The sequence below is a fragment of the Heteronotia binoei genome, chromosome 16 (genome assembly GCF_032191835.1).
Source record: "Heteronotia binoei isolate CCM8104 ecotype False Entrance Well chromosome 16, APGP_CSIRO_Hbin_v1, whole genome shotgun sequence".
Lineage (NCBI taxonomy): Eukaryota > Metazoa > Chordata > Lepidosauria > Squamata > Gekkonidae > Heteronotia > Heteronotia binoei.
Genome location: NC_083238.1, coordinates 4561679 through 4567678, shown reverse-complemented (window position 1 = coordinate 4567678; position 6000 = coordinate 4561679).

Sequence of the window (6000 nt, the reverse complement as noted above, 5' to 3'; positions counted from 1 at the left end):
GCACCCAAGTCAGCAGGATGAGGCCCAGCTAAATAAGCTAAAAGTCCAGAAACTGAAGATACAGGAGCAACGGCATAAAAATGAGATGGAAGCCTGCAGGCAGGAGTTTGAGAGAAGAAGCTGCAGGAGAGAAGGGAGAAGATGCTGGAGGAGCAGTGAAAGGAGCAGGAGAAGCAACAGAAGCATGACCTTGAGATGATGCACCTGCAGACTGAGCAAAGCAGGAAAATAAAAGTTTCACCTCATCCCTGACTTTGTTCTATACAAAGAAGGGGAAGTCCCCTCCGCATATCTGTCAACTTTTGAGAGAACACCCTTGTAATGGGGAATTGCAGAGGCAGACTACGCATCCTATGTCTGTAGCATTCTAGCATGCAACCTAATTAGAAGCAATAATTATATGTTTTTTTAAAGCTATTCAGTGGTCTGACAAGGGGCTTAGCAGCCATGGATGGGGCTCAGTCAAACAAAGTATGGGGGAAACCTCTAACTGGATGCATCATTGCTTCTGAAAATTCCTTTGCATTTGTAGCAGCATGGAGAACTGTTGCTACATGGAAGCAGCCCTGCATGTAATAAGTCCACGGTAAAAAAAAAAAATTAGTAAACAGTAGTCTTAAAAAAAGAAGATTGCTGTTAGTTTCTACTTCCCCCAAAATACTTTTTACCAAGCAGCCATCAATATACTGAGTTTCCAAAATAATTAGTGAGGTCACTGATGCATAGTTTTCGCTAGATAAACACAACATCAAGAGATGATGTGCGTGTATGAAAGAATCATTACATATCAGCCAACACAGATGGTTCTTTTATCTCTCCTGAGATCACCTCAAATATATTTTTTTTTCAACTGAGGCAGTTCACACATTCATTGCAAATTGTCAAGAAGTGTACTGTGAGTGAATCGGCCCCCCAAATATGCTGGTGCTAAATGTATCACATGCATACACTGTTTGTCTCATTACATATACTAACCTACCTTCCACCATACTTTAATGCACTTTGTTCTTCTAATGGCTAACTTATATTATTTCTCTTTTAGAACAGTGTATCAGAACATTTGGGGTTTTTGTTTTTTTGTATTGATATACTCAAATGGGGGATATTGGCTGTTTGTCTTATTGAATATATCAACCCATCCTCCACTGTATTTTAATGTCTTCCTTTTTTTCTAATGGCAAATTATAGTGGATGTTATAATCTCATGAGAAACCATGCCCTTTATTTAAACTAACAAAGCCAGAATGTTACCTAGATTTATGGCACTTCGCACCTACAACAGCAGTCTGCTTTTTTATTTCCCTCCAGTGTTTTTTCAGCCCTGTTTTGTCCTAACACTAACAAACACAGATCCCTATTTGTGATTCTTTTAATCTGCTAAAAACATTCCCATGATTCTACACTGCCCATTTATATTAAGAATTGATGTTTCCATTCTCATTTGTCTGATGAAGTCTGCTTAAGAGCACACGAAAGCTTCCATTCTGAATAAAACTTAGTTGGTCTTAAAGGTGCACTTGTCTACTGCTTTGTTCTTATGCATACATTAGACCCCTCTTAGGCCCACAAGATTTATTCCTATGAAATGGTCATTAATTCCAAGAATGTTCATTTTCTTTTTCTTTGTTTCTGCTACAGTAGTTTCTTGCACTAAACAGTAATGCCATGAAACCAATTTGCATAATGTGTGTGAGTGTGCTAGTGTATTAAAATCAATCTTCTGTTTGTCATTTGGCCTTCTCAGATCTTTTGCAGACATATAAATTGATATTCTGGATCAGATTGTGTAAAATAGCCTCACTGTTTATTTTATACATGCTTATTATATATTAAAAATGCTTAGACCTCTATGTCTTTCTATTTTCTGTTAAATAATCTTTTGTAGCCAGTTAACTCAAGTTGCGACAGTCTCCTAGAGTTAATCTTCTTCATGTCCTCCCTTCCCACCTTTTCCATTGTTACCCAGAAATCTATTCTCAGTGAAGCAATTAATTCCCCCTGCCAAACACAAGAGGAGAGGAATGCTGTTTCAGATATCAAATCAGTCCAATTTCATTTAGACTTAAATGATTTTTCTGGTCCTTCTTCATGTAGATACCTTTGCAGTCAATTAGCATTGTCACTTTTAATCTGTACTATTCCAGTGTTGGTCATTTCCCATTAGAGGCTTATTAACTAGCTTCTTGTGGTCAGACTGAGCATCTAGCAGTGCAATATCAGAGAAGAGGAAGCCAGCAGTCATTTTGTGGCTGACATTTACTGAAAGGTTAGACATTACAGATAACCTTAATCACAAATTAGTTTGAACACCAGCAAATGAGCTCATAATTTTACATTTCCACCCAAACAGTAAAGTTGCAATTCTAGCAGTTTCAAGCCATTACATAATTGAATATCTATAGGTTTTGTTGCTTAATTAAAATGTTTCCTGAATTTATTGTATTCTTGTCAAGACCTATGGGCTCTAGAAGAATCCCCATGAACACAACACACACAGCCTTGAAAATGTCAGTAGCAGGAATGTCAAGGGGAATCTTTGAATTTCTTCATGAGGTCTCATGTGTGGCTTTTAAATTCCTGGTTGCATTTAAAGGGGTGCAGAGTACTGTCCACTTAGCATTTGATCTATTTGATCTACTATTTTTCCATAATGGACACAACCAGAGTCAGAGAGTATTCTGGACATTTCAAAAATAGGGCAGAAATGTGTTTATGATGTTGAAACTTGTTTATGATCTTGGAGTTGCCTGTTTGTTTTAACATCCTTCTGATAGTTTTGTCCTTTCACACAACCGTCCAATGAAATGATTGAAGCATATAAAACAGAAGTAAAACCTCATATATAAAGGCAGGACTGTTTGGCACATTAAATTGATTATCAAAACCAAGTGGTTTTAATACAGTGGTATTTCACTCTTCACCAAAGTTCTACATGAAGCAGTCACCCTCATCATTATGTTGGGGAGTTTTGAGGTGAAATGGGTTCCTTTGATTGCTGTTGGTCGTGTTGCAGCACTATACATAAATTCTGGGCCCTGGTTTTAGATAACATCCACCCCAAAATGAATTATGAAATCCTGCTTAAACCCAAAATTCTATTTTTGAGTTTTTGTGCAGATCTGGCTATCCCAAAGATTAGCAGAGATTTAATTCCAACCCAATATCAGCAAAAACTACCATTGTCTTTAAAGGGAAGACTAACTCAGCCTCTATTCTATTTCTCTGGTTAGATAAAGTTTGGAATATTTATGCAATGGAAAAGATCAAAGATTGTCTACTACAACCCAAACTCTTCCCTAGGCAATCTGAGTTCACTGAGAAATGGTTCCCTATTCTAGATTTTTTCTTATCCCTTGATATAGTTCTGGGCAAAATGGGCAGAGCAATCCTGAGTTGTGCCATGCCTGAGTGCCTGGCTGCCATGCAACATAGGCACCGCTAGTCGACTTCCAAGGGGCCAAATTGTGCTGGGGCAGGTGGCTGGCAAGGCCAGCTTCATGGTGTTTCTGCTGCAGGGTGGCTTCCTGGTGGACAGTGGAGGCAAGGGCAGCAGGAGGAGAGAGGCACTTTGTATTGGAACTGGTACTTAGTAACAACGGAATACAAGCTTTAAAATGGCACATCAAAGGTTCTATAAACAATTCTACATTCACATGTGAAATTCACACTCTAACTTCCTTATCTCTATTGTGGTTGGCGCATCCTGGGTCCAGGCCTCGCTGGGCCTGGGAATGAGTCCCAGGAGGTCTTATCTTCAAAGAGCACATTCCTGCATTTGTTTGTAAAAGCAAAAGAAGCCATGGAGGGGGTTTGCTACTTTGATGTGCCTGAATCTATTTCATGGTTAGTAACAATTCTATGATTGACAATTATAACAACTAGAAAATTCACAATGCTTGACACCCTCCCCCACAGTTGCATCATTCCCCTCTTCTCCATTTTGTGATCACAACAACCGCATGAGGTTGGTCAGACTGAGGGTATGCATCTCACCCAAGGCAACCTCACTAGCTCCCATGGTACAAGTGGGAAACAGACCCTCAGACTCCCCAGTCCAGCCTCATGCTTTAGCCAGTGCAATGAGGTGGCTCATTCACTCAGACCCCCCCCCCCCCGGGCCCTCCCATCACACAGAAGCCTGCAATGGGAGTGACCCCTCCTTCTTAGACATTCCCTCAGGCAACCCACAGTGGGAGTGGTAGATGGGACAGGGAGGGAGTGGGGCTTTCTTTCTTTCTTTCTTTCTTTCTTTCTTTCTTTCTTTCTTTCTTTCTTTCTTTCTTTCTTTCTTTCTTTCTTTCTTTCTTTCTTTCTTTCCTCTGGCCATGTAGCAGAAACTAAGCAGCAGAGATAGAGTTGGGCCACAACAGAGAGTTTATTGTGCTGGAATTCATAGCAAGGAGTTGACACTGCCATTCACCTCCACTCTGGAGACTGAAGATAGCTGGCATAGCAGAAGCCTAAGTGAGAGAGCATCCCAGGAGGAACTCAGGTAGGCTTGCTGGAAATGAGCTGACTGAGTAGAGTGCAAGCCTCTGTGTTGAATTTCCATCTGCAAAACAGTGGAACAAATCCATGGCATGCGAGCAGGAGGGCCATGCCAGCCTCAGCCATGGATGTCCTGTCCTGACAAGGTTGGTAAAGGCAGCCTCATGGGTGGGGAGGTTGCCACACACCCCACCCTGGGAGGATCATGATGGAACCAGCCAACTCACACTCACCTGTCCTGTGTTGAACTGTTCCTGGATTTCTTGCAATCCATCAGCTGCAGCAGCTGCAGCTGCAGCTCAAGGTTGTATTCTGGCAAGGGAATGATTTAAAGGGACAGCAGAGCATCAGAACATCTGCTAGACCTCCTCCCCCCAGACATGCCCTGTGCCCTGCCAAGGATGGGAACCAGGCAAATGAGAGACAATCTCACAGAAAACTTTCTGGGAAGGCTTTCCTATGGCATGCAGAGGCCACCCCATGTCTGAGCTCAATGCCAGTCTTGTGTGCCAAAGACACTGTCCCATCACCCAGCCTCAAGTGAGGGGAGAGGGGAGGCAAGTTTGGGAAGCTTGCTCATGTTCTCCAGCCCATGTGTGAATGCCCTTGTGCATTGAGCCTCCAAAGGTTGGGTACCTGTTGGAATTCTGAAATGGGAGAAGTTAGCAGCAGAGTATAAACTTCACTCTCCTTCTTGTTTGTCACAGTGCTTGCCCTGTAGTGCTGAGCGCATCACCCACTACCCAAGTGTTGTGGCCCTCGCTCTAAGTCTGCGTGGCAGGGAGCTCCAAGACAGAGTCCCATGCCACGTGCCTTGAAGATGCCAGCAGGGCCAATGCTACCCAGTAGGTCAGTAGGCCACTGCCTAGGGTGCCACCTGGCCACAGGGGCAGTGGTGCCCCTCCCAGCATGCTGCTTCAGGCTGCCTGCTGCCAGGCTCACCCTCACCACCACCTGCCTCTTTGCTATCTTACTCTGCCTCACCATCCTGCCTGGTAAGGGCTCCATCTTGCCCTCTGTTCTGGCTTGAAGCACTCCCCTGGGCTGGGGTGCATGCCCAGGTGCATGCTGGGGTAAGTTAGAAAGCCCTGGCTTTGCCCACAGGTGCAAGGAGGAAGGGTGCAGGCAATGGGGCAGGAAACAAGAGGCAGGGGGCCTCGCTTAGGGTGCCAAAGACCCTGGTGCCAGGTTTTGACTTGCCCCACAGAGCTCAGCTGGGCATTCTCCTTAGCCTTGATTCATGCAGGACTTGGACATGCCTAAGGCTATGGCTCACATCCTTAGCCATCCATTGACTCCAGGATCACCCTGAGAGGCTCTTTGTTTTTGTTGTTTCCTGGTTTATATAGAAGATAGAAGAAGAAGATATTGGATTTATATCCCACCCTCCACTCCGAAGAGTCTCAGAGCAGCTCACAATCTCCTTTACCTTCCTCCCCCACAACAGACACCCTGTGAGGTGGGTGGGACTGGAGAGGGCTCTCACAGCAGCTGCCCTTTCAAGGACAACCT